Source organism: Lupinus angustifolius, chromosome LG12 (genome assembly GCF_001865875.1).
Source record: "Lupinus angustifolius cultivar Tanjil chromosome LG12, LupAngTanjil_v1.0, whole genome shotgun sequence".
Taxonomy (NCBI): domain Eukaryota; kingdom Viridiplantae; phylum Streptophyta; class Magnoliopsida; order Fabales; family Fabaceae; genus Lupinus; species Lupinus angustifolius.
The window spans coordinates 12,914,954-12,928,340 of record NC_032020.1 but is presented as its reverse complement, the minus strand read 5'-3'; the positions used below and the strand labels follow the sequence as shown (position 1 = coordinate 12,928,340).

Here is a 13,387-nt window from a genome sequence, read left to right as displayed (position 1 = left end):
AACCTAAGTTGGAACATAACCTAAGGACATAAATGTCCTTCTCACATACCCTCTCCTGGGTCAATTGTGTCCTTTGATACTTTAAGGACCCCTGCCTTAGCCTTAGCCCTAGTTGTAGGACTATCATGACTTCTCTTGCCATTGGGTTCAAAGGCTGCCCTAGGAGAATTTGCATCACCCCCCCCTTCAAGTGACTTCATCCTCAATTAGCCTTCATTCTTATATTTCTTTCTATCCTTGCCATGATCTTTTAAAGAATGACTAAGTGTAGAAATTTTTATAGCCTTGGAAGTAGGAACAATGTCAAGTGTAGGTTCGACCATTAACTTGGCTTTTGCCTCACTTTCCTTCTTTTCTTCTTTAATCTTAGCCTTTAGCATCTTTTGGTCCTCATGGACTTGTTTAGGGCTCAGAGGGGCTAACACTACCATGTGACCATGGTGCATAAATGAGACTTTGTTGGTGAAATCATTATGGCTAGTGTTCTTTTCATATTGTCATGGTCTCCCCAACAACATGTGGCTAGCTTCCATAGGAGCCACATCACATAAGACCTCATCATGGTAATGCCCTATGGAGAAGGGTACCATGACTTATCTATCCACAACCAGCTCACCCACATCACTCAACCATTGGACTTTGTAAGAGGTGGGATGTGATTTAGTTTCAAGGTCTAGCTTTGACACTAGCCTTTGGCTAACCACATTAGAGCAACTACCTCCATCAATGATCAACATGCATACCTTGCCTTGGACCAAACATCACGAGTGAAATATATTATTTTTTGGCCCTCTTCATACCTCTTGACTTGGCTGCCAAAGAACTTTCTCATTATTAAAATATCACCATCAGGCATGAATGTATCATCATCACACTCCTCTCCACTAGATGGTTCAAATTGGGATTCAATGACACCATTAGTGATCACCATTGTCCTTTTTGTAGGACATTGAGAGGCAATGTGACCATGGCCAAGACACTTGAAACACTTCACGTTTCTAGTCTTCCCATTGGTCTCCACGGCTGGTTGGGTGGTTTTGTGGCTGCCCACGACCTCCTTAGCCTTAGGGCTCTCCCTTTTATGCTCCTTTTTCCAAGAGTGAGACCTTGAAGTACTAGAGGAGTACTTAGACTTCTTCCTCTCGATTTGTTGCTCTACCTTCATATCCAGTTCCTGCAACTCCACCACATCTTGGATTTCAGGATTCAATCCATGAAGAAATCTAGCCATTGTTGCTTCACGGTCCTCATTGAGGTTGGACCTAAGCAAGGCTAATTCCACGGCTTTGAAATAATCATCGACTGTTTGGGATCTTTGAGTGAGCCTCTGCAGCTTGTTATGAACATCCCTGTTATTAGAATGAGACACAAACCTTCTCTTCATTGGTCTCTTCATCTCAGTCCATGTATCAATGGCTACATCTCCACATCTCACTCTATCCTTTTGGTGTTGATCCCACCAAACCATAACATATGGCAATTAAAGACTTTCTTTGCCACCTTTTATTGAAATTCAATGGTTGTCACCTTGACTTTCTTTGCCTCTGAATAGTCATGGCAATTAAAGACTTGTTCCATCTTTAATTCTCATGCCAAGTAGCCCTCTAGATCACTCATCCCCAAAAATTGAGCTCTGAATTGCTTTAATTATGATTAATTGTATTGAAATCATTAAATATGATGAAAACTATGATATGACTTCCTTTACGTGGAATTGGTGCACTTAGAAATTTGTCATGAATATCTTAGGTGATTATCTCTTGGGAAAAAAATTCTTGAACTTCTTTGAGAAAGATTAATATTTATATATATTTTTTTGATTGGATGTAATGACTATTCTCATACATATCTTCTAGGTGATACTTGTCACTAAAAAAATGATTGTTTTTTTAACGTTATGAATATGTTCCTAATATCATAATCAGTGCACATTTGATTTTATGGGAGATTAAAATCTTAATTTGCATGAAGATTTTGTTTATTATATTCAAATCAATGTATGTGTGATTTTAAGCAAAATTAAAGTCATGAAGATTTTGTTCTTGATATTATAATCAGTGCTTATGTGATTTTCACAAAGATAAAAATCTTAGTTAATAACTTTGTTCTTTGTATTAAGATCAATATATGTGTGATTTTATGCAAGATTAAGGTCTTAATTAACATGATGGTTTTTGTTCTTGATATTATAATCAATCTATGTGTGAGTTTAGGGAAGAGTAAATCTTAAATGCCTCGGTCCAGATAGCGCTTGGTATGTCCTCCAAGAAATCCATGAAGGGAGTTGCGTTCATTGCCTCGACACAACATCACTCACCAAGAAGATACTTCAGGCCGGATATTATTGGCCGACCATGGACAAAGATGCCTTTGAGTTCACCAAGAAGTACGCACCCTGTCAATTATTTGCTAACCTCCACAAGGCCCCCCTGAAGAGCTAACTACAACAATGACCCCATGGCCATTTTGCATATGGGGTATGGACATTCTGGGACCATTACCAGTGGCAATCGGACAACTTAAATTTATGATAGTGGCGGTCGACTACTTCACTAAATGGATTGAAGCTGAACGCTTATCCAACATCACGGCGGCCAACATCCGGAAATTTACTTGGAGGAATATCATAACGAGGTTTGGGATACGTGCTGCAATAGTCATTGATAACAGAACTCAATTTTCTAACCGGAAGTTCAGAGAACTACTATCAAGCCTTCACGTCAAACAACATTTCACTTTAGTTGAGCACCCTTAGACAAAGGGTCAGGTGGAAGCGGCTAACAAAGTCCTCCTCCGTGGGATAAAAAAATATTGCAAGAAGACAAGGGAGCATGGCCATAGCAGTTACATCATGTCCTATGGGCTTACCGTACAACTCCTCACTCCACCACCGAGGAGTCGCCTTTTAACCTTACTTACGGGTCTGAGGCTATGATCCTTGTGGAGATCGGTGAACCCACCTGGCGGACAACATACTTTGATGAAACTACCAACTCGACCATCTTGAGACATAGCTTGGACTTGATCGAAGAGAAGAGAGACCTAGCCAGAATTAGAGTGACCACCGTCAAAAGGAGAGCCACCAAAAAAATACGACAGAACGATGGTACCTCGAGGCTTTGAAACATGCAGCTTAGTACTCAAGAGGGCTGCCATCGGAAAGACAAAGGGCAAACTGGCACCCAATTGGGAAGGACCATATCGAGTAACCAGCAAGACCAGCAAAGGGGCCTACAAGCTCGAAGACCTAGCAGGGAAAGAGATCCCCCATACTTGGAACGCGGCAAACCTATGACAATTTTTCACTTGAAAATGTAAATCAGTGTCAAACCTTTATACGGCTGAGCAAAATGATGTAACCAAAGCCAACTTATATGTTAACGAGGTATTATTCAGATGTCTTTCATAAGTCCTCTTGGTCGCTAACAATATAACCCCAGAGGCGTGGGTCAGTTCCCATCTGGCGGCGATTCACTCTACAAATCCAAGTCAGGACGAAGTCCTATTGGTCGCCAACAATATAACCCCAGAGGTGTGGGCCAGTCCCACTCTGGCGGCGATTCACTCTACAAACCCAATCTAGGACCAAGTCCTCTTGGTCGCCAACAATGTAACCCTATGAGGAGTGGGCGAGTCCGCCTCTGGCGGCGTTCACTCTACAAACCTAAGCTAGGACCAAGTCCTCTTGGACGCCAATAATATAACCCTAGAGGCGTGGGCCAGTCCCCCTCTGGCAGTGGTTAACTCTACAAACCCAAGCCAGGACCAAGTCCTCTTGGTCGCCAACAATATAACCTTAGAGGCATAGGCTAGTCCCCCTCTGACAGCAGTTTCAATACTTAATGGTTATCCAACATCCTCAATTTTAGAAATGGTTATACCCGAATAACTAATACTTAAGGGTTATTCAACATCCTCAAGTTCAAAACAGTTATACTCGAATAACTAATACTTAATGGTTATTCCATTCTCATTCAAGTTCAACATCATTTTTAACCGAGCAATTGTTACTTAGTGGGTAGTCCATTATCATTCAAGTTCAACAACATTTTAAACCGAGCAATTTTTACTTAATGGGTATTCCATTCTCATTCAAGTTCAACAAACATTTTAAACCGAGCAACTGTTACTTAATGGATATTCCATTCTCATTCTAGTTCAACAACATTTTAACCGAGCAATTGTTACTTAATGGGTATTCCACATTTTCATTCAAGTTTAATATCAGTTCACCTGTTAACATAACATTCTCATTCAAGTTCAAAAATGATTACCTTTACTACTTGAGGAATGTCCCATATTTTAATAATGATATCCGTTCAACCCTCACTTCAACATCAATTAAGTTGTAAGCCAGATCTTACTGATTATCCACATGATTAGTTATCCGATTGGTTGATTAGTTGATTAATTATTTCGGTCAACAAGACATTACAAGAGCAAAAACAAAATAACACAGTAGATAAAATGACAAAAGGTCTTCATTATAAGCACAGTAGATAAAATGACAAAATGTCTTCATTGAAAACAAGAAATTACAAGCGCAGAAACAAAATAAAAATAACTAAACCTAATTCCCCCGCCACCTCTGGTCAGAACTGGGAGGGCGACGAGGTCTTTATCTTCATTCACGACGAGCCCGCCCTCGGGGGTAACCCGAGCATCTATCCTAGTCCAAGACCAGCCAGCATCAGGATAAACCAAGCTGACCTGGGCAAGGGCATTATCTCATCCAGCATTAGCTGCCCCACCAACATCATCCTCCAACTTCAGATAGGCAGCCTTGAGGTCATCCAACTCCTTATGCACACGTGTATTCTCAGCCTCCAACGTCTTCAACTTATCCCCAAGTTGAAGCCTCTCGTCCTCACTCCTCGGAAGCCGATCAGCCAGAGCCTGCGCCTCCAGTTTAGTGGTCCCCACGTGTATCTTGGCCAACATCTCCACTTCTCGGGCAGCCTTCAGCTAGAGGGACACCGTAGAGAGTTGCTTAGCAGCTGAGAGGTTCTGAGCCTCCAAGTTCTTCACAACTTTGGCATGCTTCTCCTTTAACTCATGAAGCTCACCCGAATGAAGCTTTTGTAGGTTGGCCAAAGCATTTTCCCGGACCCGGGTAGCAATCACCTCCTCACCTTCAAGATATTTGGCGTCTAAACCCACCATAACCTCCCCTTCTGGGGACCTCCTCAATAGGTCCACCAGAGGTACCCCATCCATAAAGTCCTTCACCCCTGGGTTGACCAAACCCTCTTCAACGATCCTGGGAATGTTGTAAGTAGTCTTAAGGCAGAGGGGCCCAGACTTACCTTTGCTAGAGGACTTGCCCGACTTCTGCTTCCCCAGCTGTGTATCCTCCTCTGAGGCTGCATCAGGAGGGCTGACAGGCTCCTCAGTTAGGTCAACTAATTGACCAAAGGCAGATTCAGGAGGCACCACCGTGATGGGAGTTGGTCGGTCTACAGTGGTCCCCTCCAAACCACTTGCCTAAGAAGCTTCCCTTCGAGGAGTAGAATGATGATGAACAATATATTACACACTATTCATAACCTTAATTTAGCATGATTGATGATTCTTGGTGCCTAAATGACTTTGTTTCACATGGTTTAGTGTTTTAGACTCTTTTGGACTAATATTCCTGAAATGAGTTAATTTGGTATTATTTGGCCTGATTAAATCTATTATCATTTTCAGATCACATTTGGCACCAATGGCATTTTGGGCATTATGGAAGTCGAGGATATGTGTTGAAGTGAAGATTGTATTTTTAATTTAGGAGCTGTTTTTATTGTAATTTGGCTATGGGCCCATTGTTTAGGCCCAATTCGGTTTATGTGTGTTGGAGGGGTTAAATTCGGATTCCCCACTCCAAACACACACACTTTCACTTTGCCTCACAAAACAAAAACACAATTTCCGTTTTTCCTCTTTGTGCTCTGCTAGGGTTTAACTCCCTCTTCATTTTCTCATTTTCGGTTTGCTCTTCCATTGCCATGGAAGGCTAAATTTCTGGACTAAGTTCCTTTGGTAATGTATCACAACTCTTGATGTTCTGTTATTAATGCATTTTCGGTTTCTTTATTGTTGATTGCTTCTATCTTTTCTGAATATGGTTTGCTTAATGCCATTGTTTAGAAACTGATTGGTTGAGTTTATCTTCACTTAGTTGATTTACCCTCTCTAGTGCATGAATGCTTAGTTCGTGTGAATTTGTTAATCGCTTCATGCTTATACTGATTTCACCTAGTTGGAGGTTTAGGTTCTGGAACTTTGAATTGATTATCGATTAGTTAATTGATTCTCAACAAATTCGGAAGTTAATGGTTTAAATCTGAAAATCTTTTGAAACCGAGGATTGAGTTGTGAACAAACGAACCAAAGGGATTTAGCCGTTTTATTACATTATTTAACTATTGTTTCGAAATTTGATTTATGTTCATACTATCCAACAACAAAANAAACCAAAGGGATTTAGCCGTTTTATTACATTGTTTAACTACTGTTTCTGAATTTGATTTATGTTCATACTATCCAACAACAAAAACCCCCTTGTGTGTTTGAGTATAAGGTGTTTGAATCTTTGCTTGAAAGATAATCCTTGGGAAACGACCTAGGAGTCACTTCCTAATACTGCAGTTTTAATTGTTATATTATTTGTATCGGGTACGGCCTTGATCAAAGGAGGACCCTCAACCTGGGTAGGTAGACTCAGCCTAGGACACTTGCTGTTTTCCGCATCCTTCCTCTTAGCAGTTGCCCGCTTCAGGAGCCTGCTTCAGTCTGCCTGATCCCCCATGGCCGTTGCTGAAAGAAACAAACGAAAAAGGTTAGATAAATGTCAACAAATAAATACAAGATATAGATAATCGGACACATACCGATCGCCTCCTCAAAGACTTGGTCGCCCTGAACCAGTTTGTAGCAAAGAATTGAACGACCCTCTTCAACCTAGGCTAACATCACATTCGCCTTCCTCCTCTCCTGATCATCTAAATGATCAAAGGAGAAACCAAAGGAGTTGGCCGGCTTCTGGTGAATTTCCCAATACCAAGAAAAGGGAAAATGAGGGACGTTACCAGGACCATACGCCCAGGTATGGTGGGTCCCTCGAGCCTCGATACGAAAATAACCGCCCTTCCAGTTCTTCACAGAACCCTCAAAGGAAAGAAATAGAGTTCGTCCGTTCCGGGATTGAAGAGACGTCCACCCGCGACGCCCATCTCGAGCCTCATCTTTATTGGAACTATGCGTCACCCGGAACATCCATAAGAATAACCGGAGCGTGCAAGGCCGCTCATGAACTCATAAAAAAGTTTAAAATCCCGAAGAAAGCCCCATGAGTTGGGGTGTAAGTGAGAGGGGGCCACCAGAAGGTGCTGCAACACTTCAGTGTACCACCCCTCAAAGGGGATTTTCACTCTTATCACCCGGCAGACATGCTCGTACATATAAAAGCCCCACCTATTCTTGGTCTCAAATAAGATGTCTCGGAAAACTCGCTCCTGAGCAGTAGGAGCATACCACTGGATATCATTAGTCGGTCGTGTCAGCACCTCTACCGTTGGACGTACATCTAATAGGAAATAAAATGGGGTTCCCCTAACCTCTTGATCGACCCACCAATAGCGGCACTCACTACCATCCATTTCCTCCGGGAGAATAAACTGATTGGCCCGATCAGCAAAAGTTTGCCCCATGGTAGACCTGTCATAAGAAGAAGTGTCAGAATTCGAGCTAGACATATTATCCAAGATCGGACACCACTTCTCTGATAAAGCCGTCCGATCAATCAAGGCGGCCTCATGCCCGATCTTTTTCTCCCTCAGATCGTGCAGCAAGGCCAGTAGTGATAGTTGGTTAGATCGCCTCCAAGAGGAATGATTACTAACCGGGGCGGCAACATGTTGGGCTCGTTGGCAACGGCGACGAGTTGCGTTAGTAAAAATGGGTGGAGGTCCGGATAAGATCTCCACCTCATCAGGGCTTGAATCCTCACTTAACGATGCCATAATTGCTTAGAATGTTATTTAAAAAAGCAAAAGAGAGAGAAAAGTTACCGATTTAATGGAAGTAGAAGATTCTAGAAGAAAATTGGAGGTCGGATTCAAACAATGCGTATGCTCGGCAAGAGACAATTTCTCAGAAGGCAAAGTGAAGAAGAATGAAGGAGGGAACCCTTATTTATAAAGAGAGACCCAAGCCCAGACCTCCCCAAGGGCCCAGCCCAAAATGTGCATCCACTCGTTCAAAATCACTCAAGGACAATCCAACGGTGACACAAAAACCCAGGCAACAGAACTGAAACGAACAGACGCGTCAATCTATCATTCTAATGTTAGACGAAACGCCAAGCATTCTTCCACGTGTCTGATAAAATCCCTTAGCCATTATGACCTACCCCTATATCTACCTAGAAACCCTACCCATATTATATTGCGCCAAATCAGAATGATCCAAGTCTACTAGCCTGGTCATACTCGAGTTGTGAACCCTATAGAGTCTACTAGCCCGGTCATCTCTAACCGACCTAATAGACTGGGGGGGGGCAACTGTTCCAGCCCGGTCTTACTCCGGCTGTCGACCCCATAAAGTCTACTAGCCCGGTCATCTCTGATCGGCCTAATAGACTCGGGGCAACTATTCTAGCTCGGTCATACCCAGGCTGTCAACCCCAAAATAATTTATTAGTCCGGTATCCCCGGGTTGCCCCTTCTACCCGAGTACCCCATGCAGTACTCTGCATGTCCCTATTGTTCACCTTAGATGGGTCCATCCGTGGCAGATGCAATAAATGCTCCTAACATGACATTAAGGTATCTGACACGCTATTTAATGCACCACATGCATACTATTGAATGCATATTTGACATACCATTTAGTGTGTCGTTGACTCGCTATCAATATTAGACAACAAACCACCTGTCACGCCGCCTGAACATTCTACTTGCCCCTGACAAATTGACAAGGGAAGATCCGTAGGTCAAGCAAGGACGACCAGAGTACGTCCTTTGTACCCGTTAAATGCTGGTCAATGACCAGATGTCATCTCAACACTTCTTAAGCTATATAAATAGAAGATACCACACGGAGAGTATAATTAATTCTCATTTCTTCATTTATTGCTACACATATTGCTCTAACTTCTCTCTTATTTGCTCCTTTATCTCTCTAGAATACTCTACTGACTTGAGCGTCGGAGAACCTTTTCAGGTACCTCCCCCAACGAGTCCAGAAGACAATCCGACCAAGTCACCTGATTTCCTACATTCTACCGATCATCCATCCTCAGCTTCCCACCATCCATCCGTGGCTTCCGACCATTCACCGTCAGCTTCCGACCATCCATCATCAGCTTCCGATCATCCACTCTTAACAGTAAAGAACAATTCTCAATTAATATTTTAGATAGTTATCATTATTTAATACTCTCTTATTTTTACTTGAATAATAATAAAAAATTAATAACCATAAAAAGATAAATGATATATTAATTTATTAACAAAAATAATAGTAAATGCAAATCAATCGAAAAGTTTTTAACAATTCTTTTTATAAGACATTTTACATTTGAAAGACGGATATAATAGGAAAGTGGTGATTATACTATTTCTGTCTTAAGCAAATGTGCCCCTTTCCCTAATCCTTACATCTTATGAAATAGAGAGTACTCACTGGTCCTCATTCTTGTCATCATCTAATTCATGGTTGAGTATAAAAAGCTTCATGGAGGTTGGTGAGTTATGAACATGGGGCACACATGAACGGAGCTTTTGGTCACCATTTTCTAATCCATTATTGTTCAAACCTCAACACCCCTATGTCCTAGCTAGCTTCCTATGACTATTTAAATAATAGCATCACCAACCACTAACAATTAATCGTGTGGCTACATGAGTGGATAAAATTCATTAAATTATATGTTTGATGCTTTGATATGCATGTTTTCTTATGTAAAAGTTTCGAATATCATGAAATAACGTGTATAATATTTGAGAATTTATACTATGACTTTCTTGTGTATCTGGTAGTATGAGTGGTTTTTAATTAGCATATGTAGGGAAGTGAAATAATTAAGTATGAAATATTTGACTTTTCGGATTATCGAAAGGTATGCATCATAAAAATTGCGTATAAGAAATTGTATTTTTGGTTGTTTTCGTATTAGAATTTATAAGTTGAATTAGTCATACATTACTACACATCATCACAACTTTAATTAAATAGTGTTTGGCAGCGTTTTCCAATTAAGGTTTGAATTTACCCTTCTAATTCCCTCCATTATATTTTTGCTTTATAATAAAAACTTCCTCAAATTAAGTGCATGTTTAGGAGAGATTGTTTTTGCTTATTTTATTAAGTTTATTAGTTTTTTATAAACTAAACTTCTTTGAGTAACAAGCTTAGTTACAAAAGTTATAAATTAAGAAAAAGAAGTCTGAGGGTATTCATTTCCGGATAATAACTTAACCATCAACTCATTTAGCTAAAAGATTTTATTATTTGGATTTTAAATCAAGTTTTTTATATATATACAAAGCGTAAAAGCTAGAGTGGACAACTAATTTATGAAAAAATAGTTATTAATGTAAGCGTTTTATATTATATTATTTGTCATTCTTATATTTATTATCTTGATATCTTCAATTCTTCAATAAAAGTAATATACATAGAGTTAATTAAACATTAATTGTATAAAAAACTTTATACCCACACCACACATATTAAACTTTTCGTTTATGTATCATAGATGAGCCCAATTATGCTTTAGCATTTTCTTCTCCACAGTTACCTACTTTTGAATGCTTGTGTCTTATTTAATTAAGGTTTATACACTGTATATATAGAAGCTGAAATTTAAAGAGAACAAAGTTATGGGATTTGCATTTGTTTTGTGAATAAAAAGTGACGTGCAGGAACATTGTATTGGTTGTAAGGACAAAGTGGAGCATGCTACCTAATGTGTAAGCTGCTTGTTAATACTTAACACACAATATAAAGAGAAAAGGCTATGCAATAATGTTGATACTTAATTTGCCAAATGACGAGGGTTATCAAAAGCGGAATTATTAAATTAAAAAGAAAAGCAAAAGGAGATTAGAAAGAAGAAAAACAAAAACACCTGAAGTGGGAGAAAGAGGCAACAAATGAAGATTCTGTGGTGCCTTATATAAAAATCAATAAATTTTGTAGAACAAGATCCTCTACAATGAGGTTCTACGCAACCCATATTGAGCAAATTTAAGATATCATCCTATATTATCAATGGACCAAGTGCACTCTAATTCAGAATTGGCACCTCCCCTTTATTCAACTCCTTTTTCTTCCTTTTATTAATTCTCTCTTATCATTTAGTGTATTTTATTATTATTAATTTTAGCCAAGGTTTTAAATCAGTGTTCATGACTATTACAAACGTCATAACGTTAAATTTTTAGGACTCAATTAATTTGTGTTAGGTGGTAATAGGCACAATGTAAAGTTTTGAGAATCTTGACAAATATAGCTACAATCATATTATTTAAATTTTTACTCTTATTTTCACATGTTGAAATTTTATGAAATTTTAAAGATATTAAAATGTTTGGGCATTTATTCACTAAAAAACCCAAAAAATATCAACCGAACCATTAAACTTACCAAATTTCAACACGAATAACCAATTGCATCTCTCCATTTTCTTAATCCTAGTATTAGATTTGTTGATTTGTTCTATTTCTCTAACAGAATCAAGTCACGGAGCAAGCAATTGTTAAGGCACGCCAATTCTTAATTCAATTGAATAAATTAAGTTTAACAATTTCTCTTATGATACATTATTTTTTAGACCTTTATCTTTAATCATACACATCTCAAAAAAATTATATAAACACTCAGAGTTATCACACTTATTTAGTAGATAAAATTGTATTATCATTCTTAATTACTTTGGTTCTAATACTTTCATAGACTAGATATTACAAATTCAAAAGCAAACCAACTCTATTCCTACTAAATCATCATATCATATCATATATATATATATATATAATAAATAAATTATTATTTTATAATATAGGTCACTTTTTTATAAATATCAGAATTTGTAACAAAATTTAATAGATGTATAATTTTCCTTATTATTATTAGGTGGATGAGCTGTCACCGATTGTTGCGTCCAAAGAAAGAACACTGTACACATTCTCATCGTGCATCTTCCAGCTTTGTTGCAATTTTTACGTGATGCTGACCTTTGAAATTGACATGTTATATACATCCAGGGTCCCACATCACATGGCTCTACCAATACTGGAATCAAAGCTAGGAACTGTTAGGACCCACATGTGACGTGGGGGACCATACCCCCTTTCTTTTTTTAATATAAAATTATATTAATATCTTTTCCAATTTATATCAATGACTGGGCACATATATTCTACGGTTAATTACACTATGCACAAACGTTAATTACACTATATACTACGTTAAAAAAACTATAGTAAGTAAACTCAATTCAATTATTAGAAAAAAATATACACAAATAGTGTATAAATTTGATATATTATCACTACACATTAACATTAATTGAAAACATGATGATAATTTTAATGTATTCACATCAGACTTTAATTGACTTCCTAGTATTTAGAATGGATAAAAAGTGTTTATACTAATTATCGATACATCATGTTTTATTATTATTAACTATTTAAAAATAAATAAATAAAAAATGATATTGGACTTTATCGGAAAATAACAATGAAGAAATTGAATTGGTTATTTATTCCCAACTTTGAAGAATTAAAATTTTATTTTAGAGGTGAAAAAACTGGTACACGTTGTCATACTATGCGGTCGTGTTCATGAGGAGTGACCACTTGAACAGACAAATGGACCAGCCCATCACGTACACGTGTTCAATGAGTGGGTTCAGAAAAAGAAGACGTACAAGTACGCACCATCACAAAAAGATAAGGGTAGAAAATGAAAGAAGAAAGAATAGTGTCTTGTGGCCACCCTGCAATGAGAGTGGGGTTTCGAGTGAGGTGATGTGCACTGGATTTGTTTGTTAGTCGAGGTGTTTGAGGGGAATGAAGGTAAAAAAGTTTTAGAATATCTTTGCTAGTCTTTTTTATTTAATTTTAAAGCTCAACTTGTAAAAATATTATAAGTTGTATCCCCTTACTTATTGGTTAATGAGTTAATGTAATTATTTATTTCAACAATAATCACTCTTAAAAAATAAATATTGACTTTTTGATTTACTTAATAATGTAGTAAAATTTTATATTTATTATATCATATTGTTGTCGGTATAAAAGATAAGTGTAATATCCAAAACGTGTATGAGTTTTTGCTAAAAACAAATTTCTATTCTCACACCATATTTAACATTGCTTTAGAAAAAGCTTTG

At 38.2% G+C, this 13,387-nt stretch overlaps 1 protein-coding gene across 1 annotated transcript in view; it reads left to right on the top strand.

Moving 5' to 3' along the window:
* The window catches only part of LOC109362346 (LMBR1 domain-containing protein 2 homolog A-like), a 29,725-nt gene extending 16,338 nt beyond the window's left edge, over positions 1-13,387 (top strand). The window contains exons 15-16 of the transcript XR_002109397.1: positions 12,162-12,167; positions 13,377-13,387. The gene's annotated coding sequence lies outside the window, so the exon portion shown is untranslated. The remainder of the gene's footprint in view (positions 1-12,161; positions 12,168-13,376) is intronic.